Here is a 21,270-nt window from a genome sequence, read left to right as displayed (position 1 = left end):
AATACCCCAATGTGATCCTGCTCACAGAGGACCAGTATCTGTAAAAAGATTCATAATTTTTTTTCATCTGAGGTATGATACAGGTCATGCAACTCCTAAAGCAGGACCATGGTGTCACATAAACTGCTTTCGGAGTTGCTGGGACATCCATGTCACTCTAAAAGCCACAAGTCCTGCAAGTTCTGAGAGCTGGCCAGAAAATGAGATACCAGTGTGCCATCTTTTTCTAGCTTGAAAATGTGCAACCCATGCATGATGCAAAAATTCATGCATGCTACAGCACCACACCCCTTCTCTATTCTATTCTATTCTATTCTATTCTATTCTATTCTATTCTATTCTATTCTATTCTATTCTATTCCACTGTTGTTACACTCACAAATAAGCATAGTGACACCTGTCCATGGCAAGTGTCAAACAGCTCTAATTGCATCACACCACCATGTAACACTTGTTCTAAAAAAACAGGACTGAAGAACATTAGTGAAGTGCAGTACAGCCCACAGAATATTTGTATGAAACCTTCAATTTTCCAGCACTTCCTGATTATCTTCTGATTTGAGCTGTGTGACCCAGCTGAGCATTAACATTGATTTTTTGATTTAATTACAGACACTCTGGCTTGGAGAGCTGTGACAAGCTGAAATTCAAATGAATAGGGCTTGCCCTGGCCTCCTCCTAATACATGCTGTGCTGATTAATCCAATCCTGTTCTGATTTTCTGCAGTGCAGGATATGTTTATCCATTCCCATTCCTTCACAATGAGTGCTGTTCACAATTTGCATCCCTAATTTACCACTGATTAACCATATGCCCCACATCAGCTTCATGTACTTCACTGAAACTGCCATCACAGAAACCTGTTGCAGTAAAAGGAACAGGGGCAGCAAGAACAAGGCAAAGAAAGGGCAGACAGAAACTCAACCTGTGTTTTTGAGGACGGATTTACAGATTAAGATTTGTATAGGCTGCAAAAGGAATATAGTCTTCACAACATCTTTATTCTTATCCTTCTCTTGACAGCACACGCGGTTGCATTACAGTTCAGCTGTTAAGAACCTTTATTTCACGGATAAAGTAAGTAGATTAAATCCATTCAGTGCCAACTCTACTGGCTCGTGGAAGGGGTAAGAAAGAGATGCTATTCTGAGCTAAAAAGTACTGACTCATGCTTCTTACTGTAAAATCATAACTAGATCCCACCACACCAAAACCTACTCTTAGTCAATATCACAACAAAGTCATGTTCAGGAATATAGCTGTAAAAATGACATCATAATCAGATTACCACCAGCAGAATTTAACCGCTTCTTGAAATCAAATATGCATTTCTCTTTATGGAGCAATTAATGTATAAAAAAGCTGAAGGCAAAATTCTGAAAAGTTGATTCAGAACCTTTTTCAGAAATTACCTGAAAATCTTCATTCTAAATGGAAACTGAGTTCCCAAATTACTTATGAGGTTTTGAGAGTTTTACCCTTAGGGTCTGAAGTTAAAATTCAAAAAAAGTTCCTCTTTAGGCATCTGAGCATTAGATCTTCCCAGATTCAATCTGCTACCTGGGCCATGGCTCTTTTTCTCTGACCCTACAACACAGTCTTCAAATTCTTATTTACTAATCACCAAGAAATTAAATTATAACTGTTTCCCTAGGGCAGCTGTTCCTTCCTTGTTTCTGCCTTATTCTCCCCATACGTTAGCCTTACAGAGACCTGGTTTTTAGATTTTCAGACAAGCTTTTAACTGATGAATTCCCACCTTTGCTGTCCGTAGAGCAATAGAGATTTACTGCCTAACAGTCTTTGTCAATGCAAAAGGAACAAAAACCGTATTAAACAAGAATAAAAAGGTCATACTGTTCACTTCCCTAATGTCTTTATAGGAATCACCCTGTCATTATTTTGGGACAAAATCTTTGCATTTTTCATTCCTGATTTCAGCAGTCCAGTCTGCTTGGGGTCTTGAGTTGTACATAAAAAGCAGATTTAAAATATGTTAATTGATGCATAAATGCAGTAGTTCCTCCTTTAAATTACAGTAGGCTTTATATAACAGAGAGGTGTGTCTGTGTGTATAAAAAACAATCCTATTAATACATAAGGTGTTAGGAAAATTACTATCAAAGATTTACCAGTCTTTCGCTGAAAGGATCAAATTATGAAGTCTTTCAATTTTGCTCTTTGAAAAAATGCTTCCTTGTAGTTCACAGCCCACCTGTGAACTTCTGAAGAAGTTTCCTGTAGAAAATTACAGTGGAGGGGAAAAAATAATAATATATCATAAATGTACATAGAAAACAGTATTTATTACAATGTATTGCCATCATATATAGGCAGCAGCAATAGTTTATTCAAAAGCTTTCTCCTGTCAGCAGTGTATGCAATTTGTGGACTTAGCATTAAATGATCATCAAATGATTACACAAGTACTACATTACTGAATATAACCATGCATTCAAGACTGATTTGCTTATACAAACAGAAAATAAACATATTAATAGTGTAAACAAATTATATAAGATTTTTTGCCTAAACAGTCTGCCATACTGAAACACTGAGGCTGGCCCCTCGATGCAATCCTCTTCACAGGAATCACTTCACATATTACACATTTAATATTCAGCTGCTCAGAAAGCATTTTCTTCTTTCTCTATATAAAATTTAAAAGAAACCTATGCTTTGTATCATGTCAACATTCACAATAACTTCTACAAATAGAGAATCATAGCAAATCATCCTGATTTGGAAGAAACCCAAGAATCATTAACAAGAATCAGAGTCCAACTCCTGGCCCTGCACAGGATTCCCCAAGAGTCACATCATGTGCCTGAGAGCATTGTCCAAACTCTTGGTGAACTCTGTCAGGCTGTGACCGCTTTCCTGGGGAGCCTGTTTCTGTGCCCAACAACCCTCTGGGTGAAGAATCTTTTCCTAACACCCAACCTAAATCCCCTCTGGCACAATTTCAGGCCATTCCCTCGGGTCCCACCACTGGTCATGAGAGTGAAAAGATTGGTGTCTGTCCCTCTGCTTCCCCTCATATGAGGATTTTGAAGCTTACAATGTGGTCTCCCCTCAGTCTCCCCCAGTTTGAACAAAGAAAGTGACCTCAGCCACTCCTCAAAAGGCTTCCCCAATTGAGTGAAAATGTTTCTTTGATTATTTTTGAAATATTCTCTATTTAAAGCTGTTCTTAAAGCAGATATAAAATCTAGGGATTAATCCCATTCTTACAAAATTTCTTACTGCCATTCTAAATCCCCTTTCTCAGAGCCTTCTACTCCCAGCTGCTGTCAAACAGCATAAATGGAGTTCTGAAGAGCACAAGTCAGTCCTATGTGGAGCAGCTTAGGGGAGTTGGGGATTTTAGGCTGGAGAAAAGGAGTCTCAGGGTGACCTCATCATTCTCTACAACTGCCTGAAAGGAGGTTGTAGTGTGCTGGGGGTCGGCCACTTCTCCCATGTAACAAGTGGCAGAATGAGAGGAAAAGGCCTCAAGCTGCACCAGGAAAGGTTTACACCGGATATTAGGAAAACCTTCTTCACCAAGAGGGTTGTCAGACATTAGAACAAGACTACTCAGGGAAGTGGCTGAGTCACCAACTCTGAAGGTATTTAACAGATGTGAAGATGTGGCACTTAGGGACATGGTTTAGTGATGGACTTGGCATAGGTTAACAGCTGGACTCTTGGTCGGATGATCTTAAAGGTCTTTTCCAACCTGAACAATTCTGTGACTGAAGGATATCTGAAGATATCGATGTCAGACTGTGCTCTCTGGGGGGCAGACACGCTGTGGTCCGCTGTTCTTTTCCAAGCTGTGCAGAGTCCACAACTCTCGCCCAACAGGTTGTGTATATCACTACCACTCACCTACTCTGCATTCTCTCAATTCAATTATTCTCAATTCTGAATAATTTTCAGTTAACAGGTGATTTTTAAGTGTTTTCTGTTACTAGATACATTTCAGAAATTAAAGCATATGCTCAGTGAAGGTTGCTGTGATACTAATTTGTAAAATTCCTTGAAAATACATAAAGCAAAACTTTTTGTTTCACTTCTGGTTGTTGGACAAAAGTGTTATTATTGGAAGCATCTGAAGGGACAGTTCTAAAACTGCAAGATCAGATTGCATACTCTACTCCTCAGGGGAACATTATTAAACAAAAGAAAAACTTGCAGCCAGTGAGATTCAGATGGACTGTTTGTGCTAAGCATAAACACAGATGTCTTCCTGAGTCACTGCCTGAATCCAGGCACCCCAGATTAACAAAAATTAAATTCTCCTATCATCAAAGACAAAACACAGATAAAGAACCTACTGCTTACTCTTGTAAGCCAAATATAATATATACTTAAGAGAATATCTGTTGCATAACAGCAGTGAATTTAATTAGTTTGTTTCAATAGTGAATTTAATTATATTGTTTATCTGTGAACATTTATGCAAAGATATATATCTTCACATTTGCATCCTGACATGACTAATGAAAGTACAGTGTTTTGTCTGCAACTAATTCATTTTCACTTAATATGGCAATGACTGATTAATTTCATTTTCTGGTGCGGAGGCCATCCTGGAACACACTCAATGTTCCTTCAGAACCTCTGAACTTAATTATCTCCAAATAGAAGGCGGAGAAATGGAGACAATTTTTCTCTCTCCTTTTCTCTTTTCTTTATCTCTGAAATTACCTGCTGTGTATCAGAAGATTTTTCAAAGATTTATGGCTAAGCAAATGCTACTCTTACTGGTGCCCAATTCTCAACAAAAAATTTTTGTTGTCATTTGTAAGGCAAGTAAAATTCTTTCTGGAAATGTCTTTTGGGATTACATTTAGCGTAATTTATTTAAACTAAATTGGAAAAAAAAATCACCTACATTTATAGTTCTGGTCCTACTTTTTTAAACTGCATATAAAACTATGATTGGCTTCTGTGGAAGTTTTAGATGTGCAAGGAATACAAAATTGTATTAAAGGATAAGGGCCATTTACTTAAAGAGTTTAACTTGATGATCCTTGTGGGTCCGTTCCAACTTAGAATATTCTGTGAATTTGTGAATCTGTGATATTAAGTTGCTCCTCTCACAAGAATAGTATTATGAATACCAAATAACTACACTGGTGAGGAGATCTTGAATTTTGAGAACACAAATTGACGGATGTGTCCTCTCAGTAGGGAGCAAAGGTAGGTCTTCTCATTCAATTTATAATTGTTTCAGCTTTCCAAGACTTCTCACATTATTGCCAAAACATTTTTCCATTCCACAATTATAGAATGTCATCTCAAATTCTGATACATGACTGAAAAACAATAATTCAGGTATGACGGCTGAGTCACAAAAATCAAGATGGCTATGACAGCACTGCATGAAATCCTAATTACTGACATGAATTGCAAAATTTGCACTGACTTATACAAGGAGAGACCTTCACTTGTCAACTAAATGATTGTTTCTGACACACTCCTTTCACACACACTACCATATTTTGGAAGCTACACAAATGTGAGGAACACCACATAGAAAATGAGAAAATGTAGCATGTAAGAAGAAAATTTTTCTAACGGTGCTAGCTTTCTAAAATAAAATATTATTATTTCCAGAGGATATCCAGCAACCTCTGCACCAACTCAGCATTCTGAATTTTTAGTTGCCCACGCCTGGTACCCCAGAAGTGATTGCAAAAATGGAACAATACGGATAATTGTTTAGATGTGAATACAAATAGCTTTTATCTTTCCTAGCAACATCTTAAGCAAGCAAAATTAGTTCTGGGTCAAATAACTGGGTTTTTTATGTGTCATTACCAGTTTAAAAAGTTACTTTTCAGAGCAAATTTTGACTAAATACATCCTTTTGTGAGGGGGAAAAAAAAAAGTCACTTTCCAAACACTCAAAAATATTTTGGTTGTTTCAACTTTTGTTTTCAAATTTTACTACTTTAGCCAAACCTGTCTGCTGAATGTGGTACAGATGCCCCTACAGGGATCATGAATTTTTTAATCTCTACTGCATCTTCTGCAAACAGTTTGCATTAGCAAAACGGCTGTTCTGATATACATGTAGTATATCCTGTATTTTGGCTCCATCCTCCTTCTAATTTCCAACAATGATTAAATAAAAACATGATGTAAAGAAACTTTACAGCAACTCTTCTTTCATATTATTGTCAGTAGTATGAGTCAGAATGAAGTGTTTCACACGTAAAAGTGATTTCTTTAACCAAAATATTTCAGGTACAGAATGAGTCATAAATCACACAACTTCTGTCAAAAGAAAGACAAGCTTCATCTAGAACTGAAATTCATCTGATTAAAAAAATATCTATTTATAAATTGTGATTCTGATCTCCACAAATTATTCTGCTCGTAAGAAACTTTTAAACAATACTCACACCATTTTTAGATTCATACATTACCAGCTGTCGCAGACTGCAGCCAGGCTTGCCCCCTGAGGTTTTCCAAATTCTTGTCTTTGCTACAGAACATCCTACAAGCCTGCCAAGAGCTAAAAAGCTGCTGCCCAAATCGAGTAGATTTATTAGAAAAGCTGAAGATGTTTATTGCAGCGACCAGTTATTTTCCCTTAATGTATCCCATTGTTCTCTCACTGAAATCTACTCTTGGTTGCCAAAACTTATACATATCCCTGCTTGCTGGTTTTATGAAGAACAGATTTTTAAACAGTAGCTGCAAAGCTATTTTAAATCAGGAAGCTCCACCAAATGGATATTCTCTATGGGTGATGGAGTTTCTGAACTTCATTTTCTCTGCACTATTTGTCAGACAACATAGTACTTATCCTGGATAGAAACTCAGGTAGGAAAACTTCCTTGCAAGATATTAATCACATTTTTAATATCCTGTTGCATCTTCCTCTCTGCCAGGCAATAGACCACATGTATCCTTCCAACAGTTGCCTGGGGACTTCTGAGCAGCATTCATTTTACTTTCATTGAAGTGACCCCTTTTTCCCCTTTTTAGGGCTCCCTGCCTGGTATCACACATGGCAAGATAAGCAGAGAACCAGAACAGATGGTGGCAACAGATGCCATTGCTCATCACAGGTGAAAGGCCATGGCTAAACTCACGATCCCACAACTCCCATGTTTCCCTCAGTCGCCCCAGCTCACATATTGTTACAAATACATCATCAGGAGAGGAAGTTGGTTACACTGCATCCTCAGACCTACACATGCAACTCACAGCAAGGCCAAAACCTTGATGAAGCTTTGAATCCATGCTTAGAATTTAAACATAGCTAATTAAAATAAAACCAAACTTTCAAGTATTTTCTACTCCTTGTTTTACTTGTTGCAGGAACAACTGAGAGCATCTAGCCGAAGGACACATTTTATTTTTTAACTTTGTGTGTCTGCCAGTATTTTTGTACAGCAGGTTCTCTTTTTAATGTGGTCATTTAGACTGTTTTTTGTAAGAGATTTATTATACAGCAACACAGAAAATAGAGATAAATGTGTTCACATATTCGGGAGCGCTCAGAAGTCTAGCATTTGAAACTCACATTAGGCACTGATTTCTACCGTACACTGTCTCCCTTACTACTCTTTAATACATGAATAATAGATATTGAAGCTAAAAGCACTTCAGAACTATTTGCATTGTCCTAACAGCCAGCCTTAAAAGTGACAATGAAAAAGAAAATGTTTATGAATCCTGGGAAAAGACTTCATGATTACTGCATGATGCCACCCATCAAAAGGCAAACACCAAATTCCAATTTCCAGTCAAAATGCCAAGGAAAGACTAAAAGCAAAGAAGAGGGCAAGCTTTAACAGCCATAGTTCACCAAGTCAGATATTCATATCCTACATCAGGGATTTTCCAACTTCTGATGTTTGTAGACACCTAAAAATGTTCAATGCAACTCCTGTAGAATTTATACCAACTTTTTTCTTCATCTTTCATAAATGTCTTAGAAGCTGTTCACAGACGCAGCCCCATTAACTTTCCATGAATTCCAAAGATAACATCCCAAAAGCCACAATTAGAAATTCAGCAGCTGAATGAACCATCTTTTAAAGCTAAAAATAATTAGTTTTAGAAGACAAATTTGTGAGGAAAAATTATGGCAGCAGCAGGGAAAGAAACCAAAATAAAAACTATGTACTTGAAATTTCTTTACTGCATGTCAGAACGATTTCATAGGGGTGTCCAGATATTGCAGCAAACTTCTTAATTTCTCAAGGTCAAATCCAATTGTCCTCATCCCATAGTAAGGTCAGATCTCCAAATCTCTTATGGCTGTAATGGACTGCTACTGGAAGTCAATGGCATGTCTCACGTCACCTCCAGAAGGCAGAACTGGGAGTGCTCAAATCTCTCTCCCATCACCATTATGTCTCCATCAAGTAACTCCTTAAATTTCCATGTCTAACTGCTATATTAACAGCCAGATGTCTTAAACAGGCACACTGAAGCTATGAAGCAGATCTTCCACAGATGGGTCCAGGTCCTTCACGCTGACTTTGACTGAATCCTGCACTCCCTACACTCCCTGCTAGGAAACCTTTAGCAGTTCCCAAGATAGCTGATTTCCTTCACTCAGAAGCTGTTTCATTCACATGTAACTGTGGGAAGTGCTATGAGAAATTAAGTAGGATCTCAGCAGCTCAACAGTAAGTAAACTGATCAGGAAAAAATACAAAAAGAAATCAGAAGAAACAAAAAACCCAGTATGAAGCTTTTGCTCATAGGAAGAAAGCATCCATACAATAACCTTGGATTAGCCCTAAAACCTAGAAATGAACGAGATGTCTGTCTCTGAAAACATTTGTTTTCCTGGTGCTCATTGAATTTTTGAAACATACAGTTACTTTTGCATAAATGTTCATATTGTTTACTTATTTAATTCATCTGTGTTGATGATAAAGTCATCATAACTTATCATTTTATCTAGTCTCAGAATTCAACATTCCACTCCATAATGCTAAATTAGAAAACACTTAGGCAACAAAATAAAAAGTCCCTGAATGCTGTTTATCAAAATAGTAGCATCTGAAAATGAATTCAAAGACAGAACATCTGTTGCTGTGCTGTCATAAAAATTCACAGCTGCATTACAGACCTGTGGTCTACATTCTCTCAAGATATCTGCTGAGCTGGGGAAAAAGAACCCCAGCCCAGGAAAGAAAGACAGGCTACAAAATTTTCCCCCTGTAATAAAGGAATTAAAACAGACATAGCATCAACCTCAAGCTGAAATGCAGACATGTTCTTGAACTGAGGACAGAGATTTGCTGCCTGTACTTCAGCCATTCTTGCCATAATCAGTATTTTACTGGCTGGACTAGATGCTGTTGCTGTGACTCATCTGGGGTATCACCACACTGCAGGAGAAATCCTGCTGTGAACTAGTCTGTTCAATATAGGAGTATTACAGTAGCTCACAGAAATTGTTCTGGGGCACTTACAGATGCCAAGATGCATTACTTCTATTACAAACAGTTCAAGTGGAATAGTCTAGAGCTATTCATTTGAGTAAGATTTTATTTACTGTTGGTACACATGAAAGAGTTGGGTCTTCGCATCTCTTAAAAAAATGCAATTTCCAACACATAGTACACTGCAGATTATAAAATCCTTGAGGGGATTTGAGAACAAGTCATACACTACTGCCAAGTCCCACTAACTCTCTGTTCACTTGGGTCTTTGTGCCTCTAGCTCTTCTGCATCCTGTCTGCAGTATATGCTTTCTTCATACACTTTTCTCAATCTTTCTCACTTTTTTCCTATTTAGGAAGCAATTCTGGATTTCAGTTTTACTGGAAGGATTGTAAGATCTGAGACAGAGATCGGTTATGCCAAAAATTCTAGGAGCTGGCACCAACCAGCTCTTCAATCTAGTGCAATGTTTCTCATACTGAACTCTGTACAATAGGCAACTGAAAATCCAGGAAACAGAACAAAAACATTTAAAAAACTCACCAAAATTTAGCAAGATAGAACACTAATAAAGATTAAGAAACATACAGCTAAGTTATGTTTACAAAGCTATTAAAACAGTGACTTGACCTCATATCAATTAAGATGTTCCAGCTCCAGCTCAGCAGGGTTGAGTGTCACCACCAAGGGAACTTTGGGAACTCTGCCCTGCTGCATCCAAGCCCAAAACTTCTCAGTTCAGTCTTGCAGTGCCCATGTGGAACAGCAGAATCGGATGTGCCAGGGCCAAGGTTACTGCAAGTTGCAATGAAACGTGCAAATACTTTGTTAATCTTCATTAGTGATCTGTTTATATGCTAAAATATGACCTGTAGCAACCAAGGAGTTGTCATGTCTTCACACCTGCTGTACCGAAATGGAGGGAAGCCTTTGGCAAGCACAGGGATGGACAGCTGCAGGACTAACATCTTACACCACCACTGCAAAACCTGCCACTGAACTGGGGTCAGAGACCAGGAACACTGTCTAACTAGCCAGATGCCTGCCCAGCCTTTGGGTAGGTTGAGAACAGATTACAGAGCTCAAGCTGTCACTGTCACCAACGCCACAGCCTGTTTGTGTAGGGCATGTGGAACGTATCAACTTCATTAACTTTATTCAATCAAGGACCTCTTCAAGTAATCTGAGAGAGGAAGTGATAAACAAAAGCACAGGGACACAAACTGTTAGACAAGGGATAAACAGAGACAATGCCAAAAACCTCCAGATGCTAACTGATGCACCATTATGAAACTGAGGGGTGTGCATTCACTCACAATTCTCAAGCTGAACTAGCCAGTGAGTAGCTCTGGGACCTCGCAGGAGTATGAGGTTCAGCAGAGTTCATGTTGGTATTTTTGGGGATCCACAAGTGTGGAGTACCTGTGGGACTGTTTGCAACAAGCACCCAGCAGGACCAGCTGGTGAGCAGAGAGCCATGGGGTGGGTAAGGGGATGCAGGCAGGAGGGTTGGGGGGGGCAGAGAGGCCACACCAATGCTTGGAGAATGCACAAAAGTGGGTGTACTTTCACTACTGAATGCCAATCCTTACCAGTCGAAGAGGAGGAAGGGAACCTGGCTGTAACATCACTCCTGAAAGTGTGTGGATGCTGTTGAAGACAGCACCCTGTCTCCGGCAGCCTGAGCAGCCACGTCCTCTGCTCTGTGTGTGTGTGTGCGCCTCTGGGGTACCTGCTTAGCCCTGCTACTGGTCAAACCTCTAAATAGGAAAGCAGCTGCTGTGTCCCTGGGAAGGAGACCTCTAGGTTTTAAGGCACCTCAGGCTGGGATCCAGCAGCCAGGAAAAACTGTCAGGCTCTGGAGCTGCTGGATGGAACGGCTGCTCATAACATACCGTAACTGTTTGCTGAAAGCTGATGTGTAGATTGCCTGCAATACTACACTCAAATGAACACTTCTTAAGTAACAGACCTTCTATGCATGACCCATACTACCAGCTTCCCATTAAGAAAAAATTTAATTCACATCGATAGTCTTAGCTCACTGCTCCTGGGAGACTGCTGAGAATTTTGAAATAAAATACAAAAGCAATCCATCTTATCCCTCCCAGCAGAAAGAGAGCAGTAAAGTAAATAAAGTGGTAAATTTTTTATAAGTAAAAGCATGCCATAAAAATTAAGCCCATATTTTGTTTAGTTACCCAGTTATAGGAGTGTTACATGAACTAATCTTTAGTTGAGAAAAAAGGTTGGAAAGGAAGAGGTATGGAAGCCATCAAATTCTAGTGTTAACTTTCTTCTCCAGGTTTTCTGCCTATGCTTCACCTTCATTCCCCAAGCTCTGCATAATTTTCAAGTAATTTGTTTTATCTTTTAGACATCTGAATGCCTGTATGTGCTTCGAAAGCACACAAAAAGACAAAAGGTTAAATCTTAAGTTCAAGCAACAGGAGGGTGCCATCAGTCTGAATGGGATCAGAATGTTATATGGAAGTCAGAACTATTTTTTTTATTCTCAGTAATTCTTGATGTGTGCCTCGCTGCTTTTCAAGATGATTGCTGCTATGGTTTATTATTTATAGGCTTAGGAGTCTTTGGAGGTGTTCTTAAATCTTAAAAGGTCAGACCTTGTTTTTTGTTCTTAAGCATTCACGCTTCAGCATTAAATAGGCTTACTAAACAATATGATCATCATTGCTGTGGAACTTGAAATCACTGATCTTTTTGAAACCCTAAAAAGTAGAAGTTCTATTTTAATTTACCCACAGGAATTATGGGAACTTAATTTGTTATTTCTATAGTGATAGAACTATGCTTTATGTTTATAAATTTAACATAAACTTCTACAGACAGTCTGATTTGTAAACATCTGCTTATCTGCACTTTCTTCTTCATTTTAGAATCACAACAATTTTATAGCAAATTCATCAGAGTTATTGCATCTTGTATGCAAAATAACATCATAATCTTACAAGCTGGATAAAGAATTTGTTCAGAAATAAAATGCCTTTATTGCACCTAAATCCTGGGATTCCCTCCATTAAAATCAGTGTGATTTTTAATGTGACAAACGGCTGCTAAAACTGGCAAAAATTTGCAGAGCTGAGGCCAGAGTACCATAGCTTTTCATTTTGCTGCTTGGCATTTAGGGAAAAATTGTCATTCCACAGAAACTGGCAGATCTAATCATATGTGTAATTTCATATGGTTTGGTTATCAAAGAAACATGCAAACTGTATGATTTTCTAAGCTTGTATTTTAGTTTATTTGTAGGATTGACACTGTGACTAACCATAAGAAATTAATAGGAGACACGTGGCCAAAAAGTGGAAAAATCATTTTTATAAGTAGTCTCGCTGTGTAAAATTTTGTCCATTTTTAGTTTATGAAAATAGTTCAGCTCTTAAGCTTTTAGCAGCAGTAACATACACAGTAAAAACAGCACCTATGAGCCCCTTTCATTATCAAAGACTATGAAAATGAAACACAGTAAGCCATATCTCAAAAGAGAACCACAGAATCATACAATACTCTGAGTTGAAGGGACCCACAAGGATCATTGAGTCCAGCTCCTGGCCCTGCACAGTACCATCCCCAATAGTCACACCCTGTGCCTGAGAGCATTGTCCAAACACTTCTTTAACTCTGTCAAGCTGGCGCTGTGACCACTTCCCCAGGCAGCCTGTTATCATCCCCAGTCATCCTCTGGGTGAAGAACTTTTTCCTGATACCCAACCTACACGTCCCCTGACATATCTTCAGGCCATTCCCTCAGGTCCTGTCACTGGGCTCCAGAGAGAAGAGATCAGTGCCTGCCCCTGTCAGATCTTCAGTGTACTGATTTTCCTTGCTTGTATATACTTCTTATTTTCCTAGTAAATTCAATTAAAAAATTGCCTTTGCCTCTCCTAACTGGTGACTGTAGAGAACACAGATGTTGCCTCTTCTTTCCTGCAGGCAAATCTGTGTATATGCTTCCAGCAAATGTAATATTACCCTCACTCCCCTGAACTTCCCCTAGATTTTAATTTTCTGTTATGGTTCGTCAATTATCCTGAGGAGTTGTTCATATTAAAATTAACTGAAAGGTGTATTCAGCAGCGTATTTTCATGTTCAGCAAGCTGACTGCAGTTAAGTATGGTATGACCAGAGAAAAATATTTTCTCTGAATATCTTTTTAATCTAGGCCTGTCATATGCTTCTGTACTCTAAAAGACTTCTTTTGGCTTGTTCCCAGAGTTCTCTTGAAACAAAGCCTGGTCTCTCTGTGGTAGATAACTTGTCAGTATGTTACCATATGAGTTCACATCCGAGAAACAGGGCTGGTTACTTCCTCACTTCTAAAGAGGAACCAGGAAAACTCATGTTTTATCGAAGTCACTGTAAGATGTTGACTATCAGAATTATATTCTGACATTTATGGATAATGCCTCATCTTTCTCATTGCCTCATCTTCCTTCACAAACTGTTCCAGAGTGACAATAAAGAATTTATCCAAAGCAACCTTATGACACAGCAAGGACTGAAGTCCACTATGTGTGTTCAGCATAAAGCAGACCACATGAAAAAAATATGCAACCAAGTAAAACAAGACTACATTACAGGCAGAATAAGGACTGCATGAAAATACTAACTCACTTTAGATTCTCACTGATTTCCTTACTACTCTATACTCCTCTTCATCTTTTATTTCGTAAGTCGTTAATTTGTTCCAAGGCCTTAGAAGTTTTACTAAGCACAGCACTGGACAGATTTTTGGTCAAGAAGCTGAACTTCTTTTTAAGTTCATTAATGTACAATGTAAGTGCACAGTGTATAGCTTTTACAGAACTAGAAGGAAATAAAACGTATTATTCGGTATACATGTACTAATGGATAGTGCACCTGTACCTGTTCAGTGCATGTGAAGCTTTCAGCGGATAAAAAGTGACTAAATTATTACTTTCAGATAAAACAAAGGAGTTTACAGATAAATCCAGCATGAATTATTAAGTATTTGCTTTTACAACATTAACAGCACTTTTACAACAATCGCTGGATATTCTCTGTTGTCCAGCCTTTGAACTCAGGAACTTTTGTGCAGACCATAAAGAGTCTCTTCCCCTTTTATGATCAGCAAGAATTGCAGCCACTGAGCATACTAACACCACACAAACAAGTGCAGTAAACTGAACTCTGAGCTACAGACAACAAAATCCAAAACAAAGCACCATGCACTGGTGTTTGCTTGGGCCTTGAAAGCAGAGAAGCACATCCTGCTGCCTTGGATGCAACATCACTTTTCTATTTCTTTTTGCAGAGGTGCTGTTTTCCCCAGATGGCATGGTGCTGGTTAAGCAGCTAACAAAATCTCTTGACACTGCAATGCAAAGATACAACCAGCTTTGTGTTGAACAGCTCCTTATTAGCTGAAGGGCTCTCATGAAAACCAATAGCCCTGCCCTCCAGGCACTGCTACCAAGGATTGCCGTTTGTCTGAGGAAGCTGCATCCTAGGGAAAGTACAAGGGAAAATTAGTCCTCATGTCTGTCCTCACATTCTGAGAGCCAGTGTTTCTTTTTCTCCACATTCATCCAAACAGACTTATCTTTTAGCATAACTCTGTGTGTGTGGCTGACAGAGCCCAATTTCTAATGAACACGTGAATAACTGGAACATGAGATGCACAGCTCTAGGGGAAGATCTTTATGAAAGGTCCACTGCAGACCACTTACTGTTTTGTAATGATTTGACAACAAATAATTTCCATTAGATTTTGGAGAAGCGTAATGAGTCAAAATATTTCTGACTGCAAAGACTTGTCATTCACTAACAGACAAATGATGGACTAGAGCATACAACTGTCAAAATATTTAAATCATGTGCTGTAATATAAATCCTTAGATTTTCAGGAAACCTGCATTAAAGCAAACCATGAATGTATATTTTTAATCACTATGAAAAACTTTCATGTCTGCATACTAAGGCTGCTTGATGTCCTTTCTGTAAAATCTCCCACTTCTTCTGCCATTAGCATCTCAATTTAAAATGTAATCATTGCTAATGATCACTACAGTCAGATATACTCCAGATGAAGGGCTTTTGCAGTTAAAATCAAACTGAGTATAATGAAACCTCCCATAGCTCACTGGAAAAAAAATGGATCCAGAGTATGACTCACCTCTCTTTCCATAAGCATTATAATGAAGAAATGGTTATGAAAATCTGTCATTCTTTGGTAATTCTTGTATTTTCCCTACTGATATTTTTCAAGATTATCCACCAAAGGTACTGAGCTTCTTCAGTATTTTCCTTGTACCTCACACTGCACTGACACCTCCAGTTTGCAGGAAAGATGAAATTTAGAACTAACTAAGTAGCTGTACATCTAAATTATTTCCAAATATTTTGCTTTAAAAAATTGAGTCTGCAATTTATAATGCATAAAACTGCATACAAGAAATGAATCATGATGGCTTGACAGAACCTAATACAGCAGTTCCAGCTGATTCTGTCACCTACCACAAGAACTTAAAAAATGACTATTCTAAATGGTCCTGCCTCTCTTCTTTCCTGTGACACACTGTATTCTGTATCATTGCAAGGAAATAGGTTCCTCTTCCAAAGTCCCTTTAAGATGCCAAGTTATCCAGTTACTTGGTTATTTTTTTGTAAATTCTTCTTGGTAATTTTGCCAGAATTCAATAGCTTAGGTCTTTTATGAAACTGCATCTGATGTTTTTTCTGAAAACTTCACCAAGAACTGGTTGCTTGACTGCTAAATGAGATGGGGGAAAATATATAGCAACAGTGACATTAATATTTTTAACTGCTTATTTGAAAATCTGAAACTTCTTACATACATATGAATTCTAGGCTGATTGTTGGTATAACTGGGACATGAGTTCTGTGATCTGTTCAGGCTCTACAGTAAAATGAAAGAACAGGATACACACACAATGAATAAGGATCTATTCTGTGTAAAATTGTAAAATACCATTTAAAGAAAAAATATATCACAAAACCTTTTTTTATACAACACAGATTTTGGAGATTAACACATCAGTCCCCTATTAATAACCAAGACACTATATTTAAGAATGGGGATAATTCTGAATGTTTCACCTAATATTCTGCCAATCCTTCTCATATAAATGATTTTTCTTCTAAAAAACAGTAAGTCAGAAAGAACTGCACAATCATATTAAGTTATGAATCTGGGAAGTAACAAAGTTTACTCATATTAAATCATGAAAATCAGACTTTGAGCCCAGTTCTAGACTCTGCAAATACAAAGGATTTGTTGAAGTCCAAGAGTTTTGGCTAGCAAATGAGAATTTTATAACAAACAAGATATTTATTTTATTAAATTATGCATATGAAATTCTGCTTCCATTGAAATTAACAGTCAAACTCTCAATGATTCTTTGAGACCACCACATCATGGGTTGCTTTGACATGAGAACAAATGATACCCACATTTTGGTCTAACCTTGCAAATACACAAGCAAAACAGTAATTCTCCATAGTATTCTCAGTAGGAGCTAGTGCAAATTTTTTCAATTCTTTACTTATCTTGTAAACAAGTCAAACCAATTTCTTCACCAACAGTGTGTTTGGTAATTTTTACTTTCTTAGTTAAAATAGCTAAAGCATTATTTTGCTTATGAAATATAGATTCCCTCCTTACACTGTTTATTTGAGATAGCATTTGCATGACATACTAGAGGGATTAAGTATGTTTAAAAATCATATTTCATTCACAGTTAACCAGACCACATTGTCATCTACTTTATTTCTATTTGGGAAAAACTGGCATGTCTAACCTTCCTTCTCTCAGGCTTACCAGTGGGGCAGTACAACATCTCACCAAGAACAGAACACAAATGTCATAATGTCCTAATGATCTATCCTCATCAGTTCCTTGGCCAGAATCTCCAAATCCCACACTTGAGGCTTAACAATGGACAAGAGTAACTGAGACTCAGTGAACAGAAATTGCCTGTAAAAAAGAGAAAAGGCAGTTTTACCGTGACACCTCTTCCTTCTGGGTGTCCTTCAAGCAACAGAGATATCAAAGGTGCTAGCCAGCAAAAAGGGCAATTTTCCCAGAGAAAGGAAGAGCATCCTTGCTGACTGTCCTGCATGTGCCATCCTCCCCTCCAGGGCAAACTTCTCATTTAGACCCATAGCAGTGAGGGTGGTCTCCTTGTCTTCCCAGTCAGACTTGTCCCCAGAATCTCATGGAAATACAGGACCTTGCCACCCAAAGCTCTGTTACTAAATACCATGATGATAAAATATATCCTTAAATATTTAATCACAGATTTATTTTGTTCAAAGTTAGCCTGGCAATTAGTCATACAACGGCTCCAGCACTAGAACCAACTGTTTTTCTGACCAGTACCATTTTCTAAACAACACAAGCAGTTAATTATTGCCTCTTACTGGCAGATGTCTCCATATAGTCAGAAGTCAAGCCAGGGCACAGAACTAATACCAAGGTCACACGTAATGTTCCATCTGTCAAAAATATATTGGAAAGGTAGCCCTGATTAACTTCTTGCAATATTAGGCAACACTGGTATGAAAAAAAAAAATTATATTCCACAAACAAGGTATTTTAGGACAAAAAAAAAAAAAAAAAAAAAAAAAGGAATGTCAAGCTTTCAGCTATTTTTCCTTCAATTCCCAGAAGTAAGGCTTAGGCTTTCCCAATGAACAGGGCAGAAGTCACAACCTTCACAGAAGTGTTAAGACAGACAGTGAACCTCACCTCCACAGTCAGTAAAGGTGTCTACAGACTGCTTCACATCTAGAATGGCTCAAACTCTATCTATCTATCTATCTATCTATCTATCTCTGTCCAACTGCCTGGCCCCAAACCATTCAGACTCATTCTTACATGCATATAAACCAAAATCACATACTCTTAAACCACAGAACTATGGAATAATGTAGGCTGATAAAACCTCCACCACTAGCTCCAAAGTTAGATCACATATGCAATTCACATTGATTTTCCTATAAACTGCAAAGGAAGACAAAAGAAAGGCTGTTAGTTCAACTGAGAAACAGTTCTGAAAATGCTGAAATGACTTAGAAGTGTATGTCATGTAAGACACACAATTCAAGTCTTTGCTCAAATGATGAAGAATATTACCAAACTGCTTGTATGTCACACTGTACAATAAACCTTGCTCCTTATAACTCATGGCATGACAGCTGCCCCTGTACTTACAGGGTTTGTGTCAATTATCCCATCCTATATGGAAATATCTGAATCACACATCCAGTAGACATCATGTCCCATGCCATATTAGTTCAGGCATCACCAAAGGTACTGAATTTTGTTTGACATGCTTACCAACACCAATCTTACTTCTGCCAAACACAAAAAATGCATTAGAGGCATGAAGTGTCTGCAGAATTTTGCTTCTGCTTAGACACATTTATTTCATTCACTACATTGAGCGTGTGCAAAATAAACTTTATCCAAGGAGGTGCACGCTGGAGAACTGCAGTATCTCCAACATGTGTTTATCCATACAGTTGGAGAGAGCTGCCTAAAGTAAACAGCTGAGCCATTATGTTTGTCTATATAACAAGCTTACATTAAACAGTTCATAATAATATGTTTGATGGAATTTAAATCCCTCTAGAGAAAAGCACTGTTCAGCCACAAACTTATGACTGACTGTTCAGCCAAAAAAATATGTATATGCAAGGATATTTTAGGCCAGAAAAGATCATTTTCTTCTGCATACATAAGCAAGGAAATTCAGTTCTGATTTCTGTATCAAATCTGTAACTCCTCCATGAATTACTTATTTCAGAAAGATAGCCTTGATTTTAATAGAGACAACTTGGCTCTTAGAAGATACTTCATTCTTTTCACTGTTAGAAATGTTTCCAATTTCAATTGTTATTTTATTTGCAGTTTCAATATTTTGATTTCCAATACATTTTGGTGCATGATTGTCTTCTAGGATTAATGACTCTGCTCAGGTACCAACATTCACAGGGCTCTTTCCACTCTATATAATACTGATTTGATTTTGCATAGCACCTGTCATTCAAATGTCTCAAAAAATCCTCATGGGTGTGTAAGAATGGCATACTTCCTACAGAAATACCCCTATTTTGCAGCCAGGCAAACTGAAGGAAAAGACATTAAAGATCATATTCTCTAAAGGGATGAAAATAACATGGGAACAAGGTTCCTATGCATTTCTGGGAAGGCAGGGTCAGACAAGCTGTCCAAAGTCACGGATCAACTCCAGCAAAGCCAGGAACGAAACCCTCATTGACAAGGTTTGCCTGTGTTTTCACAACAACACAACTGCAATCTGAACATGTTATTTGTAGATGCAGTTGTATAAATTTCAGGTGCACAGCTCTGCATGTAAGACAACTCAGAAATACTCTACAGATTGAATACTGATATTTCAATTACAGCAACAGTACAAACTGTCCAGCACAGGAATGCAACAGCTTTTACACCACTTCAGCAACTGGCTGCTCTTACTCCTTTCCATACAAGACACTTTAAGACTAATGAATCACAAACACCAATTTTCACAGCAAGCCCAAACTTGCCTTGGCAGCTGCTGAAACTCTGACCTGTGGCAAAGAAAATGAAGACCTCAGCCTGGCAGTTCAGTCCCCAGTGACTGTGTGTCAATGGAAGCGTGCACACTCAGTCGCTTCTTTTCACATCTGAACCTGGGAGGAAGGCTTTTTTTCTGGATCAATGAATACTGCTGAGTAGATGAAAGAACTTAATAGATTTTCTCCAAAATGCAGCCAATAGCTATCAGTGTATCCTGAGAGGAGCTTTATTAGGCATAGACCTCTCACTCTCACAGCCTTATGTCATACAAAGCAGCAAGTCAGATCACAGAAAATTAGCATTTCCAACCCCAGAAAATGGGGTAGCAGAATCCTAAGGAAGAAAGCAAGTTCTCAATACATCTCTATAACTGTTCTATGACTCCAATCTTAACTGCTAAAGCACACAGATATTCAATGGTTACTGAAATTTTATTACTATTTTTGAAAAGAGGTACATGGGCTTTCATGACTGGTCTTTTATTTTTTTAAGAATGAAAATGTCATCTCCTGAAATTTACTGGCCACAGAAAGTATTCTTTTTCTATGTTAAGGCATTACTAGAAGTTTTCTAAAAAGTGTTTCTTCTGGACTAGAAGAGACATCTTCCCCATTATGTTGCCATTAGGAGTTTGAATATCACTAATAAGAAAACTACACATCTTCTTAATAGCTTGATTAACTTAATTAACTGATCATATGGTTCATAATATTCTATTATAATAAAAGAAATTAGATGGAAAAAAATCTCTTCTTCCACATCGGAACTTCCAAAGTTAACTTCCATTCTACATCAGGCATGTTACTCATATCATTTAGAAATTTACAACACAGACATTTTAAAATCCAGCTGATAAAAGCATTTGTTCAGGGACATTAAGACAATAACAACAAAAAAATATCACCTTAACATGGCTTAGATAAACAAGAGTGTCATCTTTGCAGAAAGCACATTCTGGAAAGCTTTAGGGGTTTCCCAGGATGGCAGCTTATTAGCAAAAATTGATTATCATGACTTCAAACTAAAACACTTCTAGCTGCTGAGAGCTGTTTTGGCTCGCTCGTGTAATAAAGGCATAATTCACAGAAAACATTTTTGACATTTCTGGGCCATGTAGGAACCAGCACTAGACCCAAGACTACCTAACAGACTGAATGACATCCTAACCTTGTTGAAATACATAAGAAATCTGCCTATGACTTCACATAGCCAGGATCTCAAGACACTACCAGAGCAACAGTAACCAAACAAGAATAATTCAATCTTTTT

General features: G+C 37.9%; 1 protein-coding gene across 2 annotated transcripts in view; it reads right to left on the bottom strand.

The window, feature by feature from the left end:
- Window positions 1-21,270, bottom strand: part of TMEM200A (transmembrane protein 200A) — a 53,340-nt gene that overhangs the window by 19,351 nt on the left and 12,719 nt on the right. Inside the window, exon 1 of one of the 2 annotated variants that reach the window (XM_038133013.1) lies at window positions 17,838-17,859. The exons of the other annotated variant lie outside the window; for it this stretch is intronic. The gene's annotated coding sequence lies outside the window, so the exon portion shown is untranslated. Of the gene's footprint in view, window positions 1-17,837; window positions 17,860-21,270 lie in introns of those variants that run through there. 2 annotated transcript variants of the gene reach the window in all.

Source organism: Motacilla alba, chromosome 3 (genome assembly GCF_015832195.1).
Source record: "Motacilla alba alba isolate MOTALB_02 chromosome 3, Motacilla_alba_V1.0_pri, whole genome shotgun sequence".
In the NCBI taxonomy this organism is placed as follows: domain Eukaryota; kingdom Metazoa; phylum Chordata; class Aves; order Passeriformes; family Motacillidae; genus Motacilla; species Motacilla alba.
Note: the sequence above shows the minus strand (reverse complement) of the source record. Positions and strands in the feature narration are given on the sequence as shown.